Source organism: Caretta caretta, chromosome 5, assembly GCF_965140235.1.
Source record: "Caretta caretta isolate rCarCar2 chromosome 5, rCarCar1.hap1, whole genome shotgun sequence".
Classification (NCBI taxonomy): Eukaryota; Metazoa; Chordata; order Testudines; family Cheloniidae; genus Caretta; species Caretta caretta.
Window position 1 is genome coordinate 89,682,431 of NC_134210.1, and position 13,025 is coordinate 89,695,455.

General features: G+C 40.5%; 1 protein-coding gene across 4 annotated transcripts in view; it reads right to left on the reverse strand.

Moving 5' to 3' along the window:
- The window catches only part of ERCC6L2 (ERCC excision repair 6 like 2), a 231,730-nt gene that overhangs the window by 58,915 nt on the left and 159,790 nt on the right, over positions 1 to 13,025 (reverse strand). For 2 of the 4 annotated variants that reach the window (XR_012668542.1, XR_012668544.1), the window contains 2 exons: positions 9,467 to 9,667; positions 1,959 to 2,166 (listed from right to left, as the gene is read on the reverse strand). The gene's annotated coding sequence lies outside the window, so the exon portion shown is untranslated. Of the gene's footprint in view, positions 1 to 1,958; positions 2,167 to 9,398; positions 9,668 to 13,025 lie in introns of those variants that run through there. The other 2 variants (XR_012668543.1, XM_075128642.1) reach the window with 2 other exon arrangements.

Below are 13,025 nucleotides of genomic sequence, written 5' to 3' on the forward strand. Positions count from 1 at the left end.
AGATAAGCTATTACCAGCAGGAGAGTGGGGTGGGAGGAGGTATTGTTTCATGGTCTCTGTGTATATAATGTCTTCTGCAGTTTCCACAGTATGCATCCGATGAAGTGAGCTGTAGCTCACGAAAGCTTATGTGCAAATAAATTGGTTAGTCTCTAAGGTGCCACAAGTACTCCTTTTCTTTTTGCGAATACAGACTAACACGGCTGTTACTCTGAAACCAGGCTCATATAGTTTTTTCCCCAAATAAATTGATTCTGTCCCCCAGACTGCCATCAACTTCCACCTTTCTTCATGAGAAACAGTCTCTGGGAAAGGGACTTTCTTAAAGAAACGTATAAAAGACAGCAAAAAATAATTCCACTCCTAGACACCATTGACTGGCAGACGCTTTCTGTGGGGAACTCATGCAGTACTTGTAGATGCTCTTCGCACGCTGCTATTGCCAATCCATCTGCATTCTGATAAGGGCAGCTTGTGAATGTCAGCCTAATTAGCCAAGGCTAATGTCTGGTTTCCTGTAGAGAGCTTTTGTGGAGTAATTACCTTCCTCTAGGTCAAACTGCTGTAATTATAGGTCTTTAACTAATCGAGATAAACAGCCTTTGAATTCTTGCAATAAATAAGCGAATCACAGTGAGGCACTTTCATCTAGACCTACAACAATACAGGATATTATGACAGGTGATAGCAATGCCATGCATTTCTATACATTTTTGGCTGTGGTCTAGGCATTAACATCTCTTAATAAAACCTTACAAATGATTAACATATATAAACTCGGTGCCCAGGCTAATAGAGTCATTGTTATGCATTTGTCACAGGGAATATTATTTTTTATAAACAAAAAGTGTATGTTTGAATAGAATTATACAATATGGAGACATTAAAAATGGGAGAGACGTATTTGGAAGGCTAGCTGCTTACTCCCCATCAACCCCCCCGTTTCCCTCCTCTCCACCAAAGTTCCCTCCTCTCCTCCTGGAAGTATAACATCCTGTTCAGTTTAATTAATGAGGCTTCCCTTTGAAGACTGTTTCTCATACTAATAGATCTCCCTTCAAAGATTTTTTTCCTGATATTTTACATATTTGGTGGGCTAACAAGCTGACTTCTATCATTCATGTTCAATAATAATCTACAGGAATCCTGAAATGTGGTCAAGTGTTGAGTCACCATCACACCCATTACCAGTCTTGTTGAGTCTACTAGATGTTATTTCCCCTTCCACAGTGGCTCAGGCTAAAGGGAACTCCACTATAAAATCCCTGTTTTATAGTAGTTGTTCTTTGGCATAAGTAAATTTTCATTCACACAAGAGGATCACTTGTGGCACAAGTACTCCTTTTCTTTTTGCAGACACAGACTAACACGGCTGCTACTCTGAAACAAGAGGATCAGAAGACCACAGGGAAACAGAAAACATATATGGAAAAAAATGTCTTGTACACAGTACATGCACAAATATTGTATATAGTGTGTGAAATGTATTGTAAGAAACATGCTAATAGCTCATTTAGAGGAAAGGACGTGAGCGCACATTTGATATTCATTGACTTCAATGGGCTTTAGATCAGGGCTGTAGAATGTGAACTATGTTTGGGTGACTTAACTCTTCTAGTCTACATTCTACTAAACAATAAGAAAATCATGTAGATCAAGCATGGATTTGCCTATTACAGATCAAAACTGATATTTAGAGCTAATTGTTATCATACTGTAATCTATCAGCCAATGCCATTGCAGGACAAAGAACAATCCAGAGCTTCCAGGATCTCATATAGCTATTGAGATCTGATTTTTGAGAGACAATCAATAGAAGTTTTCACTAACTCAGAATTGGCATTTGGCTTTTACTGTGAATGCCTGGAACTGTGGGTTGAAAATGGCTTTTTTAAAAGCCTGTCTCGCTTGATAATCATTCATTTCTGTCATTCCGTTACTAGGTGAGTTTGACTTACTTAGCTTGCAGTTCCTCATTTAGGTAGGAAGCTTCTTGGGGCAGGAACCAGATCCTCCTCTCTGACTTGCTATTAACATTGTAAGATCTTTTCTCAGACTGTAAACTCTTCAGGGCAGGGACTGTGTCATTATATGTGGTTGTACAGCATTGAGCACAGTGGGGCCTGGGCTCTGATTGGGGCCTCAGGATGTTGCTGTAATATAAATCTGAAATAAGAAAATAACAATTGTAAGAGTGTTTAAAGAGCTCTGAATGAAAGACTCTTGAATGCAAAGTTCATAAATAAATAATAATCATATGGCTTATTTGTATTACCATAGTACTTCATAGTCCTACTCATGGACCAGAACCTCATTGCACTAGGTGCTTTGTATGTTCTTATAAGCTGCACTGTCTAGCCCAGTGGGTAAATTCTCCTCTCTGACTCATACTGCAGATCTCTTGCATAGTCTGAACCACTAACAACTCAATCAAAAACATATTTAGATGTCAAATGGATTTCCATGTTAGGAACTATAATATTTACCAGACACTCACGAATCAGGTTTGTCAGGAACAGTACTTTATTTTTATTAACTCCTTGAACACATAGATCAGTCTGAGTCTGTTCAGGCTTCTGGTAACATCTCTCTCTAATTGGGCATGCTCAAAGGCTTAACAGACCAATGAAAATAGTCATTTTCATATTAACATTACATCACCTCTATTTGTATAATTGTGCCAACTAACTTTGTGGGTGTCTGAGAGCCACTTATGGTAAAATAAGAACCAACTTATGTCTATGTTCAACCCCAGAATCAAACCTAAACTCTTTTGATTTTTACAAAGAGAAGAGATGAGAAGAGACATACTTCTTGTTGGGAGTGGAAGGAAGAATCTGAATTTTTTTTTGTCAGCATATTTCTCTGAGATTTACAGACTGATATTTTAGACACAAATATTAATTTAATAAGATCTGGATAAACAACTGAACCATTGAGCAGAACCTGGGGAGTTTTTGCAGATCTCCCATTCTGACTCAGCGTGTTTCATTATCTATGAAGTTCAGGTTCAATTTTGATTAGACAAAATCCTGGGAAACTAGCTGAACTGAGACTAGTAGTAGTAGCCTGTAATACCTTTCATATTTAGGCCCTCTTTTCAACTTTGCTGTGTTTGCGGGGGAGAGTGGCAGCAGTTTATCTAATAAAGAATCAGGATGGCAGAATCAGGCAGAATCTGCAAGATCAGTTGCATTGATGGAAAACATCATTTCAAGATGCTCCTCAGTTGTCTGCCACCTGGAGTCCCTCTTGCATTTAAAGAAGGGCAAGAAGTCCCAGTAGAACCATCTTCCTTTAACCAAGAAAAGATCCAGGTCATAATCCATGAACTGAAATCTGGGAAGGCATGAGGGGTTTGTAACATGACACCTGAGTTGCTGAAGACAGGCGAGAGCACTGTTGTACTGCAGTTGCATAGGCTTTTCCAGACCATTTGGTGCACTAATATCATCCCCGATGACTGGAAGAAGGGAGTTATTCGGTCTCTGTTCAAAAAAGGTGAGAAGGCCAAATGTAGCAATTATAGAGGTATTATGATGTTGTCAGTCCCATAGAAAGCCTTTGTTTCCATATCAATGTCTCAAATCAACTATCTACTTCATGGCAAAGGTCAGGAAACTGACTGTGGCATTAGACCTGGTTGTTCTACTGCTGACCAGATCTTTACCTTGAGACAACTTCTTTGACAAGGTAGCTAAATTTAATAAACCAAGCACAGCGCTTTTTGTAGACTTCCTTCAGGCCTTTCACTCAGTGCAATGAGCAAGCTTGTGAGGTCTGACGAGGTGACTCAGAGTCTCTGGAAAGAGAGTATCATTGACAGAAGAGCTCTATAATGGGACAGAAAGCTGTGTTCGAGTCATGATAGATACACAGCGTGGTTTCTCCACAGGAGCTCAGCAAGGCTGCCTTCTGTCACCATTGTTTTTCAATACAGTCATTGATTGGTTGGTGGATAAGCTTGAAGAGGCAGCTGGTGGTGGTATTGAGCTGCTTTGAGTTCTCAAATCCACTGATTACATTGTCTTGTTGGCTCAGTTTGGTGAATCACTGCAGCTGATGGCAGACATGGTCAGGCAAGAAGCACTGTGTATTAGTCTGTTATTAGTCTGGTTATTAAAACTAAGTCCCTCACCATCACCATCAAGCAGTCTCCAGCTCCAGATTACAACCAGCTCAGTATTAACCTGTCCGCATGGGGCCATCAAGCAGGTGGTAATGGTACAATATTTGGGCAACATAACAGACAGTTCTGGAGGACACTCAAAAGATGTGGACACTTGTACAGCACCAGCTACTGTCATGTTTCAGTCTCTTCAGTGGCCTCCATAAGGAAGTTGTGCCATCAAGCTTGATAGGAAGCTGCAGATCCATTGAACAAGGGTTATACCAAGTATTGTACAGAAGTGAAATGTGGCTGCTGAAGCAGGCTGAAGAATACTAGATTTATGCTTTTGATTTTCATAATTTTTAGCAGCTGCTCCACATCAAGTAGCAGGGCTAAACCAGAAATGAGGATATTCGAAGCTGAACCCAGAAACCACCTCAATCAGCACTAGTTTGGTTTTGATGTTTCTTGGTTTGGACATATTATTAGAATGAACAACCCATGAATTCTGAAACATGTTTACCATGGAATGCCGCTACACAGCCAGTGATCACATGGGTGCCAAAAACTTTGATGGTGCTATAAAATTGCCAGTGATGACTGTAACTGGTAATAGCCACTGTAACTGGTAATAGCTCACCTTACCTGATCACTCTTGTTACAGTGTGTATGGTAACACCCATTGTTTCTTGTTCTCCGTGTATATAAATCTCCCCACTGTATTTTCCACTGAATGCATCCGATGAAGTGAACTGTAGCTGACGAAAGCTTATGCTCTAATAAATTTGTTAGTCTCTAAGGTGCCACAAGTACTCCTTTTCTTTTTGCGGATACAGACTAACACGGCTGCTACTCTGAAACCTAAAAACAGAATGAAATCCTCAAGGCCAAAAGCCTAACATAAACCAAATCTTTAATTGCCTTTATACAACTGCAGGTTTTAATTTACAGGGTGATATTATATGAGAGGTAGTAGACTTTAGGCATATGAACAATATTCCAATTTGCTTAGGTTATAAAGTGCTTAGTGTAACAGTCTATGGCACAGGCAGGAGCTGGGCACTTATGACAGCTGACAAGTGCTCTTAAAGAGACAGGAAATCCACAAGAGACAGCTATGCAAGGCACCAATGAAATAGAGAAAATCAGAGATAATATTCCCCAACTGCATATCAGAACCGTAGTCATTGGAAATGGGTTTGATTACTAAGTGCCAAACACAAGATTTTTGTGCATGACAAATATGACTCGTCCACATAACAAATGTGCTCCTGTTCTTTGTAGATTATGAGTGGCAGAGGATGAAGTACTGACCATAGTCAGTGTGATTGCAAGAGCAGAAATTGCTCCAGCATTTTCAAGAGCCTGGAAATGTGGGAAATTATTTCACCAGGATGACACCAAAAAGCTCTAAGGGTGATGCATTGCATTCCCTGAATTTACCAATTTGAGCAGATGGGAAGGCAATATCTCACAGTATTTTGGGGTACCAGGTTTTTCCCCCCAATCTGATTGTGCAGGTCTAAAAAGTTCTGTAAATCTGTTCTCCTTCAGAAAGCTCTGGGAAACTATAGTAAAAACATATTCAACAAATAGATCCATTAGATGCTTATATAGCTTTAATGCACCCAGGATTCTGATCAGAGGGAGCACTTTTAACATGGGAAAGAGTGAAAATTAGTGGTTTCAGCAGCAAACTGGAAGTGAGGCAAACCAGGTTTTATTCTTCATGTCTGCAACTGTCCGTCTGTCCTTGGGAATGTAACAGCCTATCTGTGCCTCAGTTTACCATGTGCAACACTTATTTACCTCCCCTAGGGGTGTTGAGAGACTTCATTCTCCAGTGACTACTAAGTGCTTTGAGCTTCTCAGATGAAAGATGGCATATATGCAAAGTATTATAACTGGAAGAAACAAAACTGGTGACTCACTTGCTCTTTAGCAGCAAGAAGTGCTATTGTTTAACACTGAAACAGTGTCTGTGCCATTTTAGGGTAGCATGTCAGTTTAGTGACATGTTGTGATCGAGAAAAAAGCTTGGACAAACATGCCCTCCTAATTAAACAGAAATCAAGGGCTGCAATAAAATTTTAAAAATACATATAGTTGCCTTATCCTATTCATACACAGTACTTGGACTTATTAATTTGAAACTTTTTGCATCTGGCTTTAGTGTTCCCCCCAAATATTTACCTTTTACAACCGTGTTTGTTTATGTAAAGAGGGTGGATTTAATGACTGTTTTTTAAAGCCACCAACACTAGGGTTTTTTCCTCTCATTGGCAAGACTTATCTGTAGCTTCCACTTCTTTCTAGCAAGAAATCAATGTCTGATGACATTTTGCAGTTAAGAGGATATTTTGGTACCCATAATGTTAAAGTATTGATTGTAATTTTGAAAGAAAAGAAATGCACAAAGTAAAAATGTATACCCACAATGTTATCTGTGGAACACGTCATACATACAAGTGCTAAACAAACAACACTAATACCCAGAGTGCTTGTATTTTGAGATGATGTAGCAGTCCAAGGTGGAAGGTGTGGGGAATGCTTCTGTTCCTTCTAGCTGATACCACAGACCAGCCTCCACTGGGCCACTTCTTATCTGCCCTCCCACTGTGTTCTCCTCCAACTGGGCCATGGTCATAGCCCTCTGCTTCCCTCACAGAGGGGTTGTTCAAGAAGTTTCAGTGATTCAGATAGTCTACTGGGGCTTCCCAGCTCCCTTTACAGTGATTTCTCCCTTGTGAGGGAGAAGGAAAGAGAAACAGAGTTCAGGCCCCTGGCTGCCCGGGTGAGCTTTACCCACAGTCTAGGTCCTTCCCCTGTGGATTCCTCTGTCCCAGAAGGTATTAACTGACTTCCTACCTGTAGATAGCCTCTCCTTCACTCTCCCCGAACTTGATTGCCAGAGTCCTATTTTAAGCAGGTCCTTCCTTTGGATCATGCTTTGCAGCTGCTGAGGGATGGACCTTCTTGGCTCAGCACTGCTTCCTCACTCCTTTAATTTTGGTCAGGGGTGAACCCCATCATAGATGAGCAAACCAATTTGGGTGAAGTCAGGACCTCCCAGAATCACCTTGTGAAATTCAAATTGAATCTGTCTGAAAGCCTGATAATGTTTGGTTAAGGGTTTCCACGTCAATCACCTGGAGTGACAATACTCTTGGACAGGTCAATCCTTCTGGTGGCAGGTCTCCTCTTACAACATGATCCCAGATTAAGCAGTAGATATTTTAGCATAGTGAACAGTCCTGTACTGATCCCTGGGAATAGTCCAGTTGGCCTAATAGGTCTTTTCCATTTCTAATTTCTGTGATAAGGTAGCAATTAAAAGTAATGGTCAGTGAATCAACCATCAGAAGCATGGAATCATTTTTCAATGATCACAACTCAGACACAGCATACAGTTAGGACTGTACTTATATATTGTGACAAAGTTGATCCTCCTCCACCTTGGTTAGTCTTGCAAGGATTTGCTCACCTTGGAGCTTGACGGCAGCCCTCAGTCTGGCCATTTTTCTGAACCCACAGTCCATGTCGACTCCTCCTGTATCTGACCAGGAGTTGGGAGGTTTGGGGGGAACCCAGGCCTGCCCTCTACTCTGGGTTCCAGCCCAGGGCCCTGTGGAATGCAGCTGTCTAGAGTGCCTCCTGGAACAGCTGTGTGACAGCTACAACTCCCTGGGCTACTTCCCCATGGCCTCCTCCCAAAACCTTCTTTATCCTCACCACAGAACCTTCCTCCTGGTGTCTGATAATGCTTGTACTCCTCAGTCCTCCAAGAGTACGTGTTCTCACTCTCAGCTCCTAGCGCCTCTTGCTCCCAGCTCCTCACACGCACCACAAACTGAAGTGAGCTCCTTTTTAAACCCAGGTGCCCTGATTAGCCTGCCTTAATTTATTCTAGCAGCTTCTTGATTGGCTGCAGGTGTTCTAATCAGCCTGTCTGTCTTAATTGTCTCCAGAAGGTTCCTGATTGTTCTGAAACCTTCCCTGTTACCTTACCCAGGGAAAAGGGACCTACTTAACATGGGGCTAATATATCTGCCTTCTATTACTCTCCTGTAGCCATCTGGCCCGACCCTGTCACACAATGATGTATGAGACTATGATGTTCCTTGTCCACCTCCACTGGGTAGTTTGGAGTGGGAGTGGGTTGGGAAGAAAACAGTATTGACACAAAGATGGATACTACCATCGCATTTTAACAGTAGTTTACCATGGAGAAGTGCAGGATAGCGCACAAGAAGTATCCAGCTCTCTGGGTGGGACGCCCAGCACCACACATAGCTTTACTGTGTAGGACTGCAAAGTTCAAAGGAAGCTTTGGGTTCAGAGAACTGTGAATCTCAGTGTTGTGCCCAATATGCTGGACCACACATGGCTAAAGTACACAGTATCACAAGGAGGACTTCCCTGAAAGTACAAATGGTGCTGGGGTTACTATAAATATCCTGAGAAACAGCAATGTTTCCCTTTCAGTTGTAGGATCAACTCCACCTCCTATGTAGCTTACAAGTGTTCCCTTAGTTTTAATAGTCCCCATCATCATGTGCATTACATAGCAAAAAGGATTCATAGCAAAAGAGCAAAACACATGTGGTCAGATCCTCAGCAATGGTTCAATTGTTCACAGCCCCCGCTGCAGTTGTATGTGAGCCAGTTCTCCTACTGCAGATAACAACCCCAAGGGGTTAAAATTGTAGCCAGCGATCTGCCTGGTATGGGGGCATCCTGACCTAGTCCCCTTTCTTCTGGCTCTGCAACCTTTTCCATGCTATGCAGACATCAGGGAAAAGAAATAATCTAAGAGCCTGTAGGCTGGCTATCCACCAGAGGATTTTCATTGCACTGGAATGATCTTCCTAGGGCTGGATGTGGCCCTTTTGGTCCAGATCATGTTGATGATGTAGCATAAAAAGATCATGCTACATAGAATAATCTGGCCCAACATCTCACCAATAATTTTTAGAATGAGCTCAGTAAAACTATATTAGAACTCAACAGCAGTCTGATCTGAAATTAATTTTAAACAATGCAAAGCACCAACAGAGCATGAAATATGAAACAGGTTTGCCTACAGATATACATGGTTTCTCTCAAATAGAGAGGAAGCCCAGCATCTTTGTTTTTCAATTTCCTTAAAGAAAGGAAAATTCAGTATCCATTTTGCATCTACAGGAACAAATTTAAATCAGATGGTTAATATGTTAGGACACCCTGAAACAAAGAACAACAAATACTTTGTGGTCTATAAACACACCAATTTATTATCTGTTACTTGAATCAGGCAACAAGTTAGGAGACCCACCACTACACATTTTCATCTGTAATTTGAAATCTTATTTCTACCTGTGTATGATGTTCTTTACCAGTGAATCAACTTTCAAACATGTTCTTTACCAGTGAATCAACTTTCGGTAACTCCTGAGCTGCATCATGGAGAAGGCACTAGGGAATGAAGAGATCCAAGTTCTGTTCCTGGTTCAGTTGCTGACATGCTGTGTGACTTTGAGCAAGTTACTTAATCTCTCCATGAGTCAGTTTCCACATCTGTAAAAAGAGGATATTGATACTTACACAACTTTTTACCATGCTTTGAGATCTATGGAGAAACACTGATATGTAAGGGCACTACTACTAAAACCTGGATCAGTTTTAAACAAAAGCTCTATATTCCATTGCAGAGCATCTGACCCATCCTCTCTATTTATGAAATGTTAGGTTATAATTAGAGGTGGGCTTAAACTGCAAGCCTCAATATGCACCCTATTGAATGTCCTCTTGGGAAGGGAGTGGAAAAAACATGCCCTCGTGGAAAAGGTGTCTAAAAAGTAATAGAGGATTTTTAAATCATCCTATAAAACTTATTAGTGAATTATATCTCTGCTACAGAATCGGATGGTTCAAAACACTATGGAAGGAGATCAAACTTTCCCATAGGACTATATCAAATTGATATAGAACCTGACTGCCTTCATTCCTATTGAATTCTATAGGACTTTTCCATAAGAGTTGGATTGGCTTGAGGGGTAGAGAGAGTGGGATGAATCCCTAGATCTGAATCTGACCCATGGTTGTGGGTCACATCCAAAACCCGAAGGGGCCTATTTTTTTCTTTGGGGTTAGGATATAGAGAACATTCCCTGATGATGGCTATACTTGTGATATTCTGGCCCAAGGCAATGGAAATCTCACAAAAGAACTGTTATCTTGCATGAGATTTCCACTATTAGAAGTTGCAGAAATTTTGCAAGATCAGCAATCTCAAGCTTTCTACACTACTGAGCAGTGAGGGAGATTTCACCATGACCTTGAATTTGAACATGACTCCAGGGCCTGATTTTGCCTTGAACACAATCCTAACCCTAATTGAAATCTGTATACCATCTCCACAGTCCACCCCTACCTCTTTAGGCTCCAATTCTCATGCTTAATTTTACACCCCAGGAATAATCCTGTTGAACTCAATGGAACTAGTCACAGTGTGTAAAGTTAAGCATGTGTGTAAGTCTTTGTAGGATTGTGGCCTTATACTTTAAAAATATGCCCCTCACACAGGCTTTGGGTGCATTTACCCTTTTAAAACACAATGGGCCAAAGTCATCTATGATATACCTCCTTTTGACCCATAGCCTTGTAAATAATACTGTAATGCACTGAAATTCCGTAATCATTTCCCCCTGCTTTTATATCAGTTTAGTACTTTAAAAAGATAGAGTTGATAAAGACAATGAGGCCCTCTAAGGTTTCCTCCAGACATACTTTACAGGTTTGATCATGATGTACTTTTCAGGTATGATTACCCTTTTCCTCCATGACCCTGATGTTATCTTCACCCTGCTGTAGACTCTTATTGTTGTGAGATGAAATATCAGTTTAGTTTCCTGCAAGAATTACATGCTCTGTCTTCTCTCAAAGAAGGAACCTGGCTATGACTTATTCTTTATGAATGACTTTCTGTCATAAATATAAAGGGAAGGGTAACCATCTTTCTGTATACAGAACTATAAAATCCCTTCTGGCCAGAGGCAAAACCCTTTCACCTGTAAGAAGCTAAGATAACCTCACTGACACCTGACCAAAATGACCAGTGAGGAGACAAGACACTTTCAAAGCTGTTCGGGGTGGGGGGGGGGGGGCGGGGACGACAAAGGGTTTGTCTGTCTGTGTGATGCTTTTGCCGGGAACGCTCTTCATAATTCCGTAAATTAGTAAGTAATCTAGCTAGAAATGCATTAGATTTCCTTTTGTGTAATGGTTGGTAAAATAGCTGTGCTGAATGGAATGTATATTCCTGTTTTTGTGTCTTTTTGTAACTTAAGGTTTTGCCTAGAGGGATTCTCTATGTTTGGAATCTGATTACCCTGTAAGGTATTTACCATCCTGATTTTACAGAGGTGATTCTTTTACTTTTTCTTTAATTAAAATTCTTCTTTAAAGAACCTGATTGCTTTTTCCATTGTTCTTAAGATCCAAAGGTTTGGGTCTGTGTTCACCTATGCAAATTGGTGAGGATTTTTATCAAGCCTTCCCCAGGAAAGGGGATGTAGGGTTTGGGGGGATATTTTGGGGGAAGATGTCTCCAAGCGGGCTCTTTCCCTGTTCTTTGTTTAACATGCTTGGTGGTGGCAGCATAGGGTTCAAGGACAAGGCAAAGTTTGTACCTTGAGGAAGTTTTTAACCTAAGCTGGTAAGAATAAGCTTAGGGAGTCTTTCATGCAGGTCCCCACATCTGTACCCTAGCATTCAGAGTGGGGAAGGAACCTTGACACTTTCTAACATGGAAACAGCATGTGGTAGGCAAATAGAATTAAATGGGTTATCTTCAGCTCATGCTGATAAAAGAAAATAAAGGTAGTATTAGATATATCCATCAGTGTGTTTTGGGTTTTTCTTTTAGAAATCTGCTATGATGGACAAGAAAGAGAATTTTAACCCTAGCTTTACCATTTACTACAGTTTTCCTGAAAAAGGCCTCATAATTCTGAATTCACTTTGGAATAAAAGTCTGAATTCCTAGGGACACTGTTAACTTAGCCTCAAAATTTAGGTTAATTTTAAAATAAATCAAATCAAATCATTGAAACATTTCTCATTTTGGGTTTGGATTTAAATATTCTTTTGTAGTATTACAGTTCAATCACAGAATAAAACTCACTAGTAAAAACTAAAGCCGACTGGACTATTTTCATTTACCGAATGTAGTGAAATGGATAAATACATGAACACAGTGAACAGTAAATTTGATTTTTAAAATTCCTTTCATTTTTACAATCTGTGGTATATTAGTCATCAGGAAAGAAAATATTTTTCTTTTAACTTGCATATGGATTTTTAAACTGACATTTTCCCTTTAATGCAAATTCTCTTGTTCCATTTGCAATGTCACTTGGTTGGTAAAGTACCAAGCACGCTGCAGTTCTAACACAACAATAATAAGCATCCAGCTCAAAATGCACTATCATGTGGGGTTCTTCCTCGAACCGGATGCATGTGAAGACATTGATTTGATTTAGGGCTTAGGCCCCCTTAAACTATTAGCTCGTTGTCTAATAGACAGCCATCCTGGACCGACTTGTGCATATACTGTATGCTTCATTTTGCTCCCTTAGCACTGGATTCACGATCCACTAAAGTCAATGAGAGTCTTTTCATTGATTTAAATGGGCTTTATAGAAAGCTCTTAGACCCAAATCCTCAAAGGTATTTAGGTGCCTAACTATTAACCTTTGAGGGTCTGGTCCTTAGTGCCTCCTTTTTGTATCTATGTGCAGAGATTTCATTAGATAGCTGTGTTCTAATGCTATCTTGTTTTAGGAAAATATATGAGAAATTCACCAAGGGAAGCAGTGGATTCTCCATCTCTTGAAGTCTTCATACCAAGATGGGATGCCTTTCAGGAAGAAGC